Genomic DNA, 18830 nt, shown 5'->3' with positions numbered 1-18830 from the left:
CGAGAGGTCCTTGGCTAGAAGATGGTTTTACATTTTGTTATATAGTCCTTCATCGTATACTTCATTGAGTGGTTTATTTGTTATGACTGTCTCCTGTGTGGTAGTGGAATCACTCGAATACCCCTGGAGATGTCATTGCAAAGAACTAATGGCAATGAATGCTGAATGAAGAGACAAGTAGCACTGTTACTGGCTCAGGGGCTGATACATATGAATTTTTAATGAAGGGTAGTTTATCCCTAGAAAGCTAACTGCCCATAGAACATTTGCTGCAAAAGCAATCTGTTCAGAAACAGAGGAGTCTGCAATGCATTGTGCCTAAAAACCAAAAGACAAAGGAAAAATCATGTTCTCAAGAGTGCAGCCAAGACTCAGACAGACGGAGGAGGAGGGGAGGCAAGGGGTGGGTGTGATGTGACTCAAATTAAAAAAAAAAAGAAAAAAAGGAGGAGGAGCGGCCAAAGGGATGGTTTAACTGGATCTTTGCACAAAATCATCAGAGGAACATCAGATCACTGAAAAGGACTGAAGCTAATCGGAGTGTCTCAGAAAAAAAGGAACAACCTTGGCCAGCAAGAGGTAGGTTTTTTGTACTAAGGGTGGATCTCTGTCTAAATGGGTAAAAAGGCAATGAACCCAGTAACAGTTACAGTATCTATTATATTCTGCTGTTTACATTGTATTTCCAGGACACTTTTAACTCTTTGACTACCATGGCCATCTATTGACACTGAATGTCAATTAACCTTTTATTGTTAACTATGTCAGTTGCTGGGATGCATGTCCTTTGTTATATTCTTCAAGTAGGCATTGCAATAATTTTTTATTTTTTTTATCTTATAACAAATACTTTAAAGGATGCAATGAGAGCCCAGGATTGCAACCTGGAACCATTAACCCCTACTTTGCTGAAGTGGAGAACAACTATTCCAGAATTCATCCCATAATGTGCCTGGGCAATGTCTGTACTTAGCTTTATCAGTCTGTTACAGTACTTAGCATCACATTCCTCACTATCTTGTCAAATGCCCTGTCCAATCAATGGCAAATAGTGGCATTTTTGTATAAATAGCCAATGTTGCTACTATGTTATCCAAACACAGTACTGAAATGTAAATCCTTATTGTGTCATGAGAGGGTTCTATTGGGACATCTCACTTTCATTCAGATTGATTGTCCTAGCATCTTTCTGCCTTCCGTCTTATGAGTTTTATTTTAAAGCTCATGTACAAATTAGGTTCTACATTCTAGATAATCTGACACGATTTTGTGATACATGCAGTAAATACTATTTCTCTCTTTAATTAATGTAGGTTTTCATATACAGTATTTGTGTATGTATATATGTTCCTATTAAGTTTTTGAATTTACAGGATTGTAGAATGAATTATTTTGCATATCTGCTGTGTTTAACTCCCTCGCTCCCCTTTTTCTATTCTTATACTTTTCTATATTTATTTTATAATGTCAGTTTTATAAGTTATTGGTGCATCTGTAATTTAACCCCAATTTAACAGCCAATGATGAAGAATGAATATCAGAATTATAGTAAGATTTCCCTAACACTTAACAAGTAGTCATTAAAAGAAGAATTCCATCATTTGATGGAAGATTTGGGTTTTGCAACATAAAATTTAACTGTGCACGCCTGAGAATTTTGTAAGATGGCTATAAATCCCTTCATTGTTCAAAGCTTTGCAAAGCTTGAATTCCGGTAAAATTCCCACTAACTGATGCTGGTTGTAACGGAAGTGTTGCATCACAAATCTAACAGACATCCAAATTCACACAGTGAACAACTCGTAACTGCCTCTTGGACAGTACATCTTCAAAGTCTAGGCATTCCGAGCACTGTTCTACGGTTTACATTTAAGATTTATTTTTTGGTTAATCCTTCCACTACTGAGTTCCATTTGCTTTGAAAACAAACAAACAAACAAACAAAAACCATTAGGGTAGCATTTGTTTGACATATGGAATGAAAATTTAGAACATAATTGAAGGACTAAACCGCAATTTTGTGCATATAGACTGCTGATCAAGCATACCTAAACACGTATGTTTAAACAATAAATATTTTTCTATTTTTAGTTAATCCTTTACAGAACTATAGTTTTTTTTTTTCTTAAGCTCATTTGGTATCTGTTATCAGATTGAGAGGACTATCTTATATTTATAGATTTGTATATGTCTCTCGATGAGCTGATAACGCTTTTTGAAGCAATCCCAATCCCAAAGTTACAATATTTTGCAAGAGCACTTTTATATTTTCAGCTCAATACAAAAGGGCCCTAAACCTTACATTAAAGGACCACTCTAGGCACCCAGACCACTTCAGCTTAATGAAGTGGTCTGGGTGCCAGGTCCAGCTAGGGTTAACTAATTGTTTTATAAACATAGCAGTTTCAGAGAAACTGCTATGTTTATCAATTAGTTAAACCTTCCCCTATTTCCTCTAGTGGCTGTCTCACTGACAGACGCTAGAGGCGCTTGCGTGATTCTCACTGTGAAAATCACAGTGAGAGCACGCAAGCGTCCATAGGAAAGCATTATGAATGCTTTCCTATGTGACCGGCTGAATGCGCGCAGCTCTTGCCGCGCGTGCGCATTCAGCCGACGGGGAGGAACGGAGGCAGAGAGGAGGAGGAGAGCTCCCCGCCCTGCGCTGGAAAAAGGTAAGTTTTACCCCTTTTCCCCTTTCCAGGGGCGGGAGGGGGTCCCTGAGGGTGGGGGCACCCTCAGGGCACTCTAGTGCCAGGAAAACGAGTATGCTTTCCTGGCACTAGAGTGGTCCTTTAAACTCTCATGCTTTGGCAATCACTATCCTGACAATAGGGGGTTATTTATACATTGAACACTTAGTGAATTCAACTCTGCATAGTTTTGCACAAGAACAGAGTGAACATTAAAACACCTGCCCTGACTTGATGAAGTATGCAAGCAATGTCATCTAGTGATTACTCAATAAACAGCTACATCCATTTAAGGGACAAATAAGCTCTAAAATACAACAGCACAATTGGTAACATAACATACAAATATGCACAATATCTGAAAAGTCCATTTGAGCAATGTAAATAAACACAAACATACACACTGTGGAACATAGTAGGTTAATAACACAGCTATCATCTATTAGCATCATCAATACGCTTAGTTGTCTGTAATCTTCAACCTGTTATGTAATCAAAAACCTATATAATGTGCCACTTTTCAAAAAAAAATTGCTGTCAACCGCATATTATTGACCTTTAAAAGACAACGTGCAAAAAAAGTTAGGTCTGGCTTTATGTTAACATTATTTTTCTGACTTGGCAGTGTTACCAACTGTAAAACGGTCCATAAATTTGAAAATTGTTGTGCGATACCGTAGTCAACCAGGGTCAAAGTCATATAACATTATTAATCAGTTACTGACTCTGGATTGTAATGTACCCATGATAATTAAATGATAATATAGAAGCAGAAATACGATTTTTCTCGCAGGTGTAGCAAAAAAGATCATCAAAAATGGTAACACACCTCAATTATTGGTGTTTATAAGCACCTTGCTGGCATGTTAAGGAATGCAAATTCCTATATGTGCCACCAAAATGCAAAAATGAAGTCTGTGGACACAATGCCAGTGAGACTATAGTAACTGTTTCTTGGCTAATATTAAGAATCTGTGGTAAGTATGGTTTTGCAAGCTTCCATATTTGCCTGAAATGAAGCCTTGTAACCATGTAACAACCACGTGTTCAGAGTCCACCTCACAACCTCCACACAATGCAGCAATGTAGCCCGAACCAACAAAGATAAAGGAAGTCTAGCATGTGTATATATGTGTTCTTAGTACATACCTTTCATTTGCATGGTTTTTGTTTTTTGCTTTTTCTCAAAAATACACATGGTTGAATAACATACATATTCTTTCAAATATGAAAAATGAATTTATATTTATGTCATGGTTGGTACAAGTACTCTCTACTTTGTTGCAGAAATCAATTGTCCGCTGCTCCTGTCAGTTTAACTCTGCGGACATTTTGTCACCTCTCAGAATTCTGTATAACATACCCCTAAACATTGGCTTCCTGAAAAACAGGACCCTTGTGGAGTTGACTGGTTATACAATTGCATCATTGGCTCCATTCAAATGGGGCAAACCTGCTCTTCAGGGGGCGGACCCACCTAAAAAGGGTGTAGGCAATTATTGAATGCACAATAGGATGCCTGCCAATCAAGCCGGTCACACCCACTGTGGTCAGACAATGCAGAGAGCACTGTTTTCTAGTGCCCTGAGGCTAGTGATGTGCTTGTGCCACACTTTTTGGGGACAGATTTTGGGGACAATTGTAATTGTAACTTGAGAATACATTTTGTGCGGTAAGAAAATTTGCTGTCAACTAGCTATTTGATAAGTAAATGACTAGAGTGCTAAAAGTACATAAACATAGTAATTATTTATTAACGTTTATTTTTTTTAGCACTTTATAATACTAGTCTCTCTAACAGTAAACCAAAAGAGAACTGCATATTTTTTGGTTGTTTTCATTTTAATTAGTTTTACAAGGCATTTCTTAACTTTATGTGGTTTCATACTCATGTGTTTCCCAATCTCTTTCTAGCAGAGTACCACTAGTAATAGACTCTCTCAGACAATTATGTAAATATAACCTTTTCACTCACTAATTAAAGTACTTTTATTAAGTATTTCCTTAAATTCAAATATATCAAATACCAACGTCTTACATTAAGGTGGTATCACAGTACCCTCTGGATCATACAGAAATTTTCCTATGGGGGATCATATTTCACATAGAAAGAAAGAATTACTGTATTAAGTAAAGCTGACAAGTTAAAAAATATCCTTTGGCTCCCCATAGACATGACAGAAACTAAAGCTTTACAAATGACCAGAATTGTATACCCTGTTGATGTCTGGCAGTTCTTTTCACTGTAATTTATTTGACTGTTAGATGCAAGCCAATAAGTAGTAATTCTACACCTAGCAGATTAACAACATCAACAGCAATGCCTTAAGGGCTGTGAAAAATTTACGTGGGAGAATGAGTAAAGAATGCCAAAGAAAAGAAAATGAAAGATATTGTAGAAGCGTCTCAAAGAGGTGTTACATCTTCCACGAGTTGAAGAAAATCTAAAGAACCTGTAGACAGAATCTGGGGGGGGGGGGGGGAAACTAATTGTTAGACTTTGGAGTCGACGTACAGAGCACCTTATATGTCATAACACTCTAGACTGCCTGGGACCATGCCAACGTTAAAGGTTGAGTACCATTTGTGTTAGGAAGACATCTATAATGCTATGACAAATTAAAATGTGAAATAGGGGGGCGTGGAGTACAGCTAATGGCACCAGACACGTTTTAACACAGCAGAAACCCGCACTTACCCGATATTTACCTTCCAGACCTATGGCACCTCACCCCCCCAGCTGAAGGTATGGGGCGCAAAAATAAAAAAAATCAGACGTTATGAGGGTTCTGGATTGCCTGATATCAGGCTCTCTTTTGAAAGGCCGGCGGAGCACTTACCTCCTAAGATGGTGCCCACGGTGCAGCGAGCAGCCAAGGCCTCAGAAAAGTCCCATGAGGACGAGGAGTTTCATACCTCGAATGAATCCATCGGAGAGTCAGATGAGGACTCTTCCCTCGCCACAAAAGGGGATATTAAAAATCTCCTACTGGACCTTAGGCAGGTGTGGCAATCAGACCTTAAGGAAGTCCAAAGGGAGATGGGACTATCCAGCAGAGGCTCAATGCCACAGAGGAAAGAGAATAGGCTATGGGGGATGTAGGGGATGGTCAGATACAGGCTACACAAAGCCAAATAGAAAGCCTCTCTCATCAAGTACAGTGGCTGTGTGCTGGAGTCAAGGCACAGAAGAAGGAATATCAGGCTGAAAGGTGTCCCTGACAGAGGAACTACTGGACTTCACACAGAAGTTGGTTGCCACAATGGGCCTCAAAGGTGGTACTGACCCCTCGCCTGTGATATCTGCGTTTAGAGTCCGAAAAGCAGCGGCAGCCCCAGAAGGAGCACCCAGAGAAACAATCATCGTCACTAAGGATGTCACAGCAAGAGCCGCTCTCATGACTCGATCCAGGGCCCTAGGGACAGTGCAGTTTGAGAAAGGCTCGGTGGCACTATATAGTGACCTCCAGTTTACAGTCCTGGCAGAAATAAGACAACCACTCAGTCAGGTACCGCTGGGGAATCGAGGGCTCCCTCATGGTCACACAAGGGGACGCAATACTCACCTTGACCTCTGCAAACAACCCAGAGTTGTTCCTCAATAGCTTAGGAGTGCCAGCTGAGCCGCCCAAATCTACCGCACAAGTACAGGAGAAACCCAACTCATCGGTCAGCCCTATAGAAAGGAACATCACAGCCCCAGGCTGCAAGAACTGGGTTTAATTCAAGCAGTAACCTTACTGCCAACACCAATCAGACAATGCCATACCAACTTGGTTCAAGTGTCCTGCACACCCCTGGTTTAGTCTCACCTCTCTCTATGTATTACACAGGCCTAGTTATGACCCCTACCCACCTTAGCTACCCAGAAGCTTCCACCCAGCGGAGTGACAGAGATCACTTGCCCCTTGAATGCTATGTAGCAACAGCAAAAGATAACATTGCCCAAGAAGTGCAGATGACATATACGTTGCACTCTACTACTACACGTATAGCCACGCAATGTGCTAAACTGGCTATCGCTGGAATCCTAACACACTCTTCATCTTTCCAGCCTTGTGCATAAGAGCATTTCTGGGAAGCTCCCACTCTAACTGAGTAGAATGCTCTCCCCAGCTGATCCGACCTCCTGTAACCTCCGATCCAGTACTAGCATGATATTTAGCATACCGCAATACAAGAATAAAATGGCTCGATCTTCATTTTCCTACAGAGCACCGCAATTATGGAATAATCTCAGGGACACAGCCAAATTTTCATTCAATCTAAAATCTTTTAAGAGATCTATGGCACTATACCTCACAACAGAATGCACCTGTCATTGTTGAATATATATTTTATCACCTATTATATGTTAACTTTATATATGTGTGTATGTATTTAGATTGTTTGTATATTGTATTTTTTGTAATATTGTATCCTATTGTAACAATCCAATGTTTTGTGGACCCATGACACACTTGAAAATGAGAGAAATCTCAACGTATCCATCCTGGTAAAATATAAAAAAAAAAAAAAAAAAATATGCTCCTTGCGACGGTATGTTTTCATTTGTTATGTTGTTTTCATATATTGACATGGATACAAACATGTGTGTTAAAATCAAGTAAAATCCAAATTAAAAATAAACAAAAATAATGTAAAATGAGGGAAAGGAACACTTGAACCACCCAAATACAGAAGGGAGATGAACAAGCTAAAATGAAACAAACAAACAAACAAAAAAAACCAACGAGGTAATTAAACAATCACTCCACTGTAAAAAATAAAAAAATGATGCAAAATAGCTATTTAGTAGATGCACTAATTTATTGTTTATGTAGTCTTTGGGGGTATATCTTAAAACAGCTTGAAAAAGCTGTGGTTCTTATGATTGCCGTATTTGCAAGCCCTCACATTTTTTACCCTGAAAAGACTTTCAATTTCTTAACAGGAAGATAACAATGCGAGCTAATGTAAGGAGTAAGAAAACCTGATTGACAGCCAGGGAGGCATTTCTTATTCTAATGAAAAAATTGGCACTTTTATAAACTAACTTTAAAATAGGATACTCCGTGGACATAAAGCTTTATGGGTGTAGAGGGATACTTTAAGTGCATATACTGTCTTAACATAATGCACTATTATTAAATGTTATTAACCCCTTAAGGACCAAACTTCTGGAATAAAAGGGAATCATGACATGTCACACATGTCATGTGTCCTTAAGGGGTTAATCAATAGCACCTAAAAGCAGATCAAAAGTCATTAGACCCCCCATTTTCACGTGATTAATTTAAACCATTTGACTCTAACTGGGTTCTAAGATTGCTGACACATTTGTCCATAGCATAGTACATTACAGTACGCACATAGGGAAAATACCATCTTTAATTTACACAAAATCTTATATTAAAAATTAACGAAATTAATACATTCTTGCTCTCCCCCCCCATTGAAGGCTTCCAGCTTGTTCCATCTATATACCTATCTTTTCTTGTTCATCTTTATTGCTAATACCTGTCATTCCAACTAAGACTATCCAAGACGAGGAACTCCGCTAACACCTAAGCAGGTTTATGTTATATACACACACTCGCCAAACGCAAGAGGCTATTGCAAGTTTGGTTTACCTCTGTTTAACTACGGTTTTTACTATAGTTAAATTATTTTCATATATAACTACAAAAACCTTGTCGTCGTATCACAAGCTGTTCATACTGCATATCTGTGACTCTGCTACAAAACTGCACCTCCATTTGATTTACTACATTGTGTCAACTTTAATGGAAAGACATATGATGTGACCCTTTCTTATATGCAATGTATTTTTTGTCTTGATTTCTGTCTGATGACAATTTAAAATAAATAAATAAAAATTTTAAAAAATCCGCCATAAGGAACTTTACTTGAGCTGGCCCCTGGCGCCTTGCACAGTAGTAAAAGGGAGCTGGAATGGAAAATTACCCAAGTCCTGCTCCTCATGGCTCCTTTACAACCCCAGTCATCACGAATGAGGCTGAATTGGTCCAGTTAGCAACTAGGAGAGGAGCTCACTAAAAATGGAAGTTAGTTTGTTAGTTAGATTGGAATTGTAGTGGTATGGGAGAAAGAAGGGGCAGGTCTTGGAATAGACACAGAAAGAAGGAGAATTGCCAGAGAAGTAGAAGGGGCATAGATAAAATGTACATGGAAGGGTAGACAAAGGGGCATGTGGAAAGTGGAGATGCATGGGGAGATAAAGGGCATGTAGATAGGGAGCATTGATGGGTAGCATTGATGAATTCCATATAAAAAGGGAGAGTACAGAGTATAAGTAGGGGAAGGGCGACATGAAAGAGGAGAGCAAGGGGCATTGATGAGAATGCATGACATAGGAAGGGGGATGAGATGCACATACACTGCATTCACACAATCGACAAAATACACCCTGTATTCACACACGCACTTCACACAAACACACCCTTGCATTTACACACAGACACTACACACAAATACACTGGTAGGGAGGCTGGATGGATTGAACTTTAAAACAGATTTGTAAATGTGTTAATGTGTGTGTCTGTTAGTGATTGTTAGTGTGTGTGTCTGTTAGTGGGTCTGTTAGTGATTGTTAGTGTGTGTGTCTGTTAGTGGGTCTGCTAGTGAGTGTTAGTGTGTGACTGTTAGTGACTGTGCTAGTGTGTGTGTGTGTTAGTGAGTGTTAGTGTGTGACTTTTAGTGAGTGTTGGTGTGTCTGTTAGTAAGTGTTAGTGTGTGTGTTAGTGAGTGCTACGGTGTGTCTGTTAGTGAGAGTCAGTGTGTGTCTGTTAGAGTGTGTGTGCGTGTTAGTGAGTGTGTCTGTCAGTGAGAGTGTATACATGTTTGTCAGTGTGTGTGTATCTGTCACTGAGAGTGTGTGTCGAGAGTGTGTCAGTGTGTGTATGTGTGTCTGTATGTGTGTTTCAGCATGTGTCTGTGTGTATCCGTGTCTGTCAGTGTGTGTATGTGTGTCTGTTACTGAGAGTGTGTGTCTGTCAGATAGTTTATGTGTGTCTGTCAGTCAATGTGTGTGTCTGACACTGAGTGTATATATGTCTGCATATATATAAGTGTGTCCCAGTGTATGTGTCTGAAATTTAGTGAGTGTGCATCTGTCATGTATGCACTTCTGTCAGTGAGTGTACATGTGTGTCTTATCAGTGAGTATGCATGTGTCTGTCGGTGAATGCGTGTCTGTTAGTTAGTGTATATGTGTGTCTGTCGGTGAATGTGAGTGTGTGTGTAACCCTGAGTGAGTGTAACTGTGAACGAGTGAGTGTGTATGTCTGTCTTCACTGCCAAGCTGCTGTTGGCTGCAGGGAGAGTGAGGTAGGTTGAAAAATCTGAGTCAGTTAGATTTTTGCATCCCAAACCTCTTGCCAGCCCTCATGTGGGGAAGACTGGTTTTGAATGTTGGGAAGACTGGTTTTGGTGCAAAAAGAGGTTCATTAGCCATGGGTGTATAATAAAATATTTGAGCAGGTTTCTGTCTTTGAAGTGAGCACTCTGATTTGGAAAACTCTGTATATTTTTTTTCTAATTCTCCCTCATAAAGGGAGAGTCCACTTCCTTTGGCAGGCAGAGCCGTTCCCTGCAGCCTGCTCTCTTCTCTTCCTACCTCTGTCCCAGAAAGTGGGCAGGGAATGTTGCAGGTATGCCAGTGGGCAGCAATAAGGGGCAGCCTTGCCTGTGTAAGGGCACAGGCACCCGAAAAAGAGGCTTACTTATAAAGTGTCACTGTATAGGCTATCTGGAAAGGGGGCTGCTCTCGCCAGTCCATCTTAAGGTTGCACAAGTGCAAAGTGCTCAAAGCACAGCCGGACACCAGGGAACAAAGGTGGGATAGGTAATCAGGAACAAAGGTGGGAAAGCGGAATATCAGAACTATCCACCTATCTGAGGACTGTTAGGAAGTATGACTATCTACTGAAAACTAGTACAATTTTGACAAACTTTAAATCTAAGCCCCAAAGAAGTAGTGCATTTTTCAAATATATTTAAATCTGTATCAATGTATATAAACACTTTTGCCCATAGAAAACTTCATTTAAACATCATCAGAATTATAGTGTGATGAGAAGTGCTAGCCTATTTTTACTACTGGCAAACTTTTTGCTTCCTTGAATTTTCCTATTTTTAGAAAAGTTGTGGAAACTTTTGTGTTTTTGTTAGTTTGCAGTGTGGCATTAACATTTCTCCAGCAAGCACCAACAGATACTTTAAATGCTAATTTAAAATTTGGATTTTAAGCACGTCTCAGCAACATCGTGAAGAGCAAGTGAGGCTATAATTTAAGTTCGTTTACTTTGTGGTTGTTTACTGCAGAAACACAGATTTTTAGTTAATTAAAATATCTGCGCACATGTTAGCATCCCTTGTCCTAGGTAAACATACAAATATGCCAATAATTGTTGAGATTTACTATGAAAAATTATTGCTTTACCTGAAGCAATTGCATTGGTACACGGTGTACTTCTTGACAGACCTAGATATAAACCCAGAACACGGTGCTTATGTTACACAGACATCTATTTTGTGTCAGTGTAGTTAATAGATTGAATAGTCGCATCATTCTGGAAATCTTTTTAACATGCAATGGCTCAGGGCATTTCTTTCTTGTTTAAATAATCACTTACGTCTGTATAAATTGAACCATTTTTCTTTTTGTGCTGTGTGTTGAATAGTAGTTAAAGAGGTACTGTCACCCTTGAGTTTTAGCACAAGTTAATAGGAAAGTAAAAGCTCTAGCTATGGGTCATGTTTTTAAATTTTTTTTTTTTTAGAAATATATCTTGGGTGTTTTAATATCATATGTTAGCTTGTTGAGGCACAACTTGGCATACAATGCAAATTAATAGTATAATGTGATGTCATGCACTTGGTGTGAATGCATGTTTATTCATGGCTTCAAAGGAACCTGATGTCCGGTTATTTATTTATAAAATATTTTACCAGGAAAGATACATTGAGATTTCTCTCGTTTTCAAGTATGTCCTGGGTTTTCAAGTATGTCCTGGGTTAGACTACATGCTTGCAAATTGAAAGGTTACATTTTATCTGATTATCTTACAGAATGCAAACTCTTATCGACTATAATTAAACAAGAGGAAAAAATTACATAAAATACATTTTATTAGTAGATGTTTAGTGCAATAAGGCAATGTGACAGTATTACACACAATTAGTGTTTGTACAATTCGTATTTCAATAATTCAGAAACATTCCATATGAAATATATGTGAAACATATTGATATTATAACAGTGAATATTTTTTACAATAGATTCTAGTTTCTTTGATTATTAAAGTAAAATTTTTAATGTTTTTAAATAAAACTATTTAATAATACATCAGGAGCTTGTTTCAAACCTTGTCGCTAAATAAATGCCATAAGGCATTGCTATTAACAATAGCCGGTAGTTCGTCTTGACTTCTAATTACAGCTTGGTTTCCAATCGTGTCGCTTTTCTACAGGCAGACCTTCAGTTTGATAATCAGGAAGACAGCCTCAAGTGGTGTGTTCAGCCCTGCAATGAAACGATTGTCATATCTACAAAACAGCAATGTTTTAGGCGGCTCTCTAATTAGGCGATTTAGGCGGCTGCCTAAGGCCTCACGCTGTCTGGGGCCTCGCGGCCGGCTTAATCGCCTTACTGCAGACTGACATGTCGGGCCCTCGGTCTGTGACCGAGGGCCTGATACTGGAGAGGGCCCGGCAGCTTGCCCACAATGCCGCCGGGTGTGAGGCCCCTCCTGTCAGTCTGCCCTGACGGAGAGCCAGCCTCCAGTCTGCAGCTCCGCCGGCAGTGAGCTGCAGACTGAGTGGTCTCGCGATCTCCAGCCTGTCAGAGCGTTGCCATGGCAATGCTCTGCCTGGAGCTTGCGAGACTCACCATACTGTCTGCAGCTCACTCCCAGCGGAGCTGCAGACTGTGAAGAGAGAGGGCGCCTGCTGGACCTCCAGGGAAATAAAAAAAAAAGTTATTTGTAAACACCCTTTACCCCCCACCCCCTGTTATTGCACCCCACCCCCTGTCACTGCCCCTCTATCCCCCCACCCCCTTTCACTGCCCCTCTATCCCCCCACCCCTGTCACTGCCCCTCTACCCCCCACCCCTTTCACTGCCCCTCTAGCCCCACACCCCCTGTCACTGCCCCTCTACGCTCCCACCCCCTGTCACTGCCCCTCTACACCCTGTCATTGACCCCCTCACCCCCTGACACTGCCCCTCTACCCACTGCCAATGCCCCTTTTCTCCCACCCCCCGTCACTGCCCCTCTACTCCCCACCCCCTGTCACTGACCCTCTACCCCCCACCCCCTGTCACTGCCCCTCTACACCCTGTCACTGACCCCTTCACCCCCTGTGACTGCAACTCTACCCCCTGTTATTGCCCCTTTACCTCCCACCCCCTGTCCCTGCCCCTCTACCCCTCCACACACGTCACTGTCCGCCAACCCCCTGTCACTGCCCCTATACTCCCCCACCCCCTGTCACTGCCCCTCTACCCACCTTCTGTCACTGCCCCTCTACACCCTGTCACTGCTCCTCTACCCCCTGTCATTGTCCCTCTACCCCCACCCCCTGTCACTGCCCCTCTACACCCTGTCAATGACCCCCCACCCCCTGTCACTGCCCCTCTACCCCCTCACTCCCTGTCATTGCCCCCCACCCACATCACTGCCTCTCTACCCCCAACCCCTGTCACTGCCCCTCTACCCTTGTCAGTGCCCCTCAATCCCCCTACCCCCTGTCACTTCCCCTCTACCCCCTGACACTGCTCCTCCACCCCCTCTACACCCTCTACTCCCTCTCACAGCCCCCCTACCATGTCACAGCCCCCACACCCACCCTGACACAGCTACCCACACATCTTGTCACAGGTCCCCCACCCTGTCACTGTCTTCCTCTTAACCTTCTCGTGCTCTGTCGCACACAGTCCCCAACCCTGTCACACACATCCTCTATCAGTCTGTCCCACTCACCCCCTTCACCCTGCCACACTCACCCTACCACATAAACCCCTCCAATCCTGTTCTCCAACTGTGCCACACTCATCCCAAATCTTGTCACACTCTCCCCCCAAACCTGCCACACTCACACTTTCACATTAACCTAATCCTGCCAGGTTAACCCCTTAATCTTGTCACACTCCCCTCCCCTCATTATGTTACACTGCCTCCTCCAAACATGGTACATTCACCCCAACCCTGTGATACATCCCCCAACCTATGCCAAACGCAGCCTATCACATTAACCTCCTTCAACCATGTCACAGTCGCCCCCAATCATTCTCACCCTCCCTCCTTCTGTCACATTTACCCCTCTAACCCTGTCTCATTTACCCCCCTCACCCTGTCTCACTCAGGGCCGGACTGGCCCACTGGGATATTTCCCGATGGGCCGTCGGCACCTGGGGCCGGGGAGACATTTGGGTGACCTGTCCTGCGGCCGCAGGGAGAACTTGGATGGCGGCCGCAGGGAGAACTTGGATGGCGGCCGCAGGGGGAGCTCCTCTGGCAGCCGCAGGGGGAGCAGGCTGTTCTGACTCTGCTCCCCCGCCCTCGCGCACTACTTAATTAGACCGGGGCCGGAATATGATGTCATATTCCGGCCCCGGTCTCATTAAGCTGCGCGCTGGGGAGCAGAGACAGAACACACAGCTTCCCCTGCGGCTGCCAGAGGAGCTCCCCCTGCGGCCGCCATCCAAGTTCTCCCTGCGGCCGCCATCGAAGTTCTCCCTGCGGCCGCCAGCACACCTATCTGTCTGCCCACCCACAGGTAGCAAAAAGTATGTATGTCAGTCTGTCAGTGGGAGTGTGTGTGTGTCTGTGTCATGCTGTGTGTGTCTGTCTGTCATGGTGTGTGTGTGTGTGTGTGTGTCTGTGTCATGCTGTGTGTGTGTCTGCCTGTGTCATGGTGTGTGTCTGTCTGTGTCATGCTGTGTGTGTGTGTCTGTCTGTCTGTCATGGTGTGTGTGTGTCTGTCTGTGTCATGGTGTGTGTGTCTGTCTGTCATGGTGTTTATGTGTGTCTGTCTGTGCCATGCTGTGTGTGTGTCTGTCTGTCATGGTGTGTGTGTGTGTGTGTCTGTCTGTGTCATGGTGTGTGTGTGTGTGTCTGTCTGTGTCATGGTGTGTGTCTGTCTGTCATGGAGTGTGTGTGTGTGTCTGTCTGTCTGTGTCATGGTGTGTATATGTGTGTGTCTGTCTGTGTCATGGTGTGTGTGTGTGTGTGTCTGTCTGTGTCAGTGTGTGTGTGTGTCTGCCTGTGTCATGGTGTGTGTCTGTCTGTGTCATGGTGAATGTCTGTGTCATGGTGTGTGTGTCTGTCTGTGTCATGTGTGTCTGTGTCACGGTGTGTGTGTGTGTGTCTGTGTCACGGTGTGACTGTATCATGGTGTGTGTGTGTCTGTCTGTGTCATGGTGGGTGTGTGTGTGTCTGTCATGGTGTGTGTGTCTGTCATGGTGTGTGTGTGTCTGTCTGTGTCATGGTCTGTGTCATGGTGTGTCTGTCATGGTATATGTGTGTGTCAAGGTGTGTGTATGTTTGTCATGGTATATGTATGTGTCATGGGGTGTGTGTGTCTGTCGTGGTGTCTGTGTGTGCTTTTAAAAATAGTGTTTTACTCACCTTTTTTTTCTCAACGTCGTGCTGGTCTCCCCTCGACTGGCCCTGCCTCTATGACTGAGATCATCAAGCTTGATGATCTCAGCCAATCCGCACTGACACAGGAAGCGCCTCTAGTGACCGTCTGAGTGTCTGTCACTAGAGGTGTCACTAGGAAGCAATCTAAACACTGCCTTTTCTCTGAAAAGTCAGTGTTTACATTCAAAAGCCTTCAGGGACAGGCTATAGATACCAGAACCACCACGTTAAGCTGTGTGTGTGTACGCCTGCTAGTGAGTGAGCTTGCTTGCATATGTGTGTGTGCCTGCTAGTGAGTGAGCTTGTGTTTTTATGCAGGGTCGGTGCAAAGAATTTTGGGTACATAAGATGCATTTTTCCGCCCCCCAAAAACATCTGCACCTGTGTGCCTCTTAACCTCCCTTACATCCTCCCACATTTTGTGCGTCTTACTCCTCCCAGACTCTTTGTGTGACTCCTTTTTTCCCAGCCCTTTTGTGTCTTTTACTCTTCCCAGCTCCTTTGTGTGTGTCTCTTTCCTTCTCAAGCCCCGCTGTGTGTTTCTTTCACATCCAGCCCCTCTCCCCGTCCCTTAATGGTCCCCTCCCTTCTCTGACCTTTACTGTTCCTCTCCCCTCTCTCCTCCTTTCCCTGTCCCTTAGTGTTCCTCTCCCCTCCCCCCTCTGTTCCCTGTCGCTTAGTGTTCCTTTCCCCCCTCCCTCCTTTTCCTGTACCTCAGGGTATTTCTCCCCTCCTCACCCACCCCCATAGTGGTCCCCTCCCCTTCCTGGTGTGCCTCCTACCTTTCTTGTAGCGTGGCTGAGCGGAGCGAATCCCGGTACAGTGAGCTTTTCCTGTCAGTCCTGCCAAGTATAGGAAACAGAAGTTTTTATGTCAATGAGCTTATGTATATCAGTGAGATTGTTTGTCTATGAGGCTGTGTATCAATGAGCTTTTGTGTGTCAGTGAGATTGTCTGTGTCTGCATGTGAGTATGCTTACTGTATAATTAAACGTTTTACTCTGAAAGGACCAATATTTTATATTAGAAAAAGCAATATATATTCAATATATATATATGGATCTTGAAAAAGACCCTTAGGGGTCGAAACGTCGATTGATATGCGTTACACTTGGTTGTAAACCTTTTTTTACCACATTAAAATCACCGAAAAAGTCCTTTTGAGTGCTCCTACTTCATCTTTGACTATATATATATATATATATATATATATATATATATTACTCAATCATCTGATTTATGGGGCTGGCATAGATTTTTTTTCCAGGGCTGCTTTGTATCCCCAGTCCGGCCCTGGTCACACTCACCCAGAGGCGGCTCTAGACTTTATGAGGCCTTAGGCGAAACGCAAACATGAGGCCCCACTAACAAAAAAGTGTCACATATACACATTGACGCACTGTCTACCTGTGTATGTGCCTGAGAGTGTGTCTGACAGAGAGTATCCTTGTGTGTGCGAATGTATGTCTCTGTGAGCATGTTTGTGTTTTTGTCTGAGACCCTATGTGTATGGGGTAGCTGATGGTGAGAGGGAGCGGGGGGTGTGATGGTGAGAGGGAGTGGACGGTGATGGTGAAAGGGAGCGGGGGGTTGATGGTAATGTGAGAGGGAGCAGGGGGTGATAGTAATGTGAGAGTGAGAGGGGGTAATGTGAGAGTGAGGGGGTTAATGTGAGAGTGAGGGGGTTAATGTGAGAGTGAGAGGGGGTAATGTGAGAGTGAGAGGGGGTAATGTGAGAGTGAGAGGGGGGTAATGTGAGAGTGAGAGGGGGTAATGTGAGAGTGGGGCGCGTAATGTGAGAGTGGGGGGGGTAATGTGAGAGTGGGGGGGTAATGTGAGAGTGAGAGGGGGTAATGTGAGAGTGAGAAGGGGTGATGTGAGAAGGAGGGGGTGATGGTGAGTGGGGGGAAGCTGAGGGTGGTGACGGAGGGTTATGCTGAGGGTGGTGATGCTGAGGGTGGTGGGGGGTGAGGCTGAGGGTGGTGATGGTGGATGATGGTGGTGGGGAATGAGGCTGAGGTTGCCCCTTTACCTCCCACCCCCTGTCCCTGCCCCTCTACCCCTCCACACACGTCACTGTCCGCCAACCCCCTGTCACTGCCCCTATACTCCCCCACCCCCTGTCACTGCCCCTCTACCCACCTTCTGTCACTGCCCCTCTACACCCTGTCACTGCTCCTCTACCCCCTGTCATTGTCCCTCTACCCCCACCCCCTGTCACTGCCCCTCTACACCCTGTCAATGACCCCCCACCCCCTGTCACTGCCCCTCTACCCCCTCACTCCCTGTCATTGCCCCCCACCCACATCACTGCCTCTCTACCCCCAACCCCTGTCACTGCCCCTCTACCCTTGTCAGTGCCCCTCAATCCCCCTACCCCCTGTCACTTCCCCTCTACCCCCTGACACTGCTCCTCCACCCCCTCTACACCCTCTACTCCCTCTCACAGCCCCCCTACCATGTCACAGCCCCCACACCCACCCTGACACAGCTACCCACACATCTTGTCACAGGTCCCCCACCCTGTCACTGTCTTCCTCTTAACCTTCTCGTGCTCTGTCGCACACAGTCCCCAACCCTGTCACACACATCCTCTATCAGTCTGTCCCACTCACCCCCTTCACCCTGCCACACTCACCCTACCACATAAACCCCTCCAATCCTGTTCTCCAACTGTGCCACACTCATCCCAAATCTTGTCACACTCTCCCCCCAAACCTGCCACACTCACACTTTCACATTAACCTAATCCTGCCAGGTTAACCCCTTAATCTTGTCACACTCCCCTCCCCTCATTATGTTACACTGCCTCCTCCAAACATGGTACATTCACCCCAACCCTGTGATACATCCCCCAACCTATGCCAAACGCAGCCTATCACATTAACCTCCTTCAACCATGTCACAGTCGCCCCCAATCATTCTCACCCTCCCTCCTTCTGTCACATTTACCCCTCTAACCCTGTCTCATTTACCCCCCTCACCCTGTCTCACTCAGGGCCGGACTGGCCCACTGGGATATTTCCCGATGGGCCGTCGGCACCTGGGGCCGGGGAGACATTTGGGTGACCTGTCCTGCGGCCGCAGGGAGAACTTGGATGGCGGCCGCAGGGAGAACTTGGATGGCGGCCGCAGGGGGAGCTCCTCTGGCAGCCGCAGGGGGAGCAGGCTGTTCTGACTCTGCTCCCCCGCCCTCGCGCACTACTTAATTAGACCGGGGCCGGAATATGATGTCATATTCCGGCCCCGGTCTCATTAAGCTGCGCGCTGGGGAGCAGAGACAGAACACACAGCTTCCCCTGCGGCTGCCAGAGGAGCTCCCCCTGCGGCCGCCATCCAAGTTCTCCCTGCGGCCGCCATCGAAGTTCTCCCTGCGGCCGCCAGCACACCTATCTGTCTGCCCACCCACAGGTAGCAAAAAGTATGTATGTCAGTCTGTCAGTGGGAGTGTGTGTGTGTCTGTGTCATGCTGTGTGTGTCTGTCTGTCAT

The 18830-nt window shown here is 44.5% G+C and overlaps 1 protein-coding gene across 1 annotated transcript in view; it reads left to right on the top strand.

Annotated features, from left to right (window-relative positions):
• The first annotated feature begins 469 nt into the window (after positions 1–469).
• The window catches only part of SERPINE2 (serpin family E member 2), a 57662-nt gene continuing 39301 nt past the window's right edge, over positions 470–18830 (top strand). The window contains exon 1 of the mRNA XM_063442461.1: positions 470–579. The gene's annotated coding sequence lies outside the window, so the exon portion shown is untranslated. The remainder of the gene's footprint in view (positions 580–18830) is intronic.

Source organism: Pelobates fuscus, chromosome 2 (genome assembly GCF_036172605.1).
Source record: "Pelobates fuscus isolate aPelFus1 chromosome 2, aPelFus1.pri, whole genome shotgun sequence".
Lineage (NCBI taxonomy): Eukaryota > Metazoa > Chordata > Amphibia > Anura > Pelobatidae > Pelobates > Pelobates fuscus.
The sequence above is the reverse complement of the archived record's forward strand: the minus strand, read 5'-3'. Positions and strand labels throughout refer to the sequence as shown.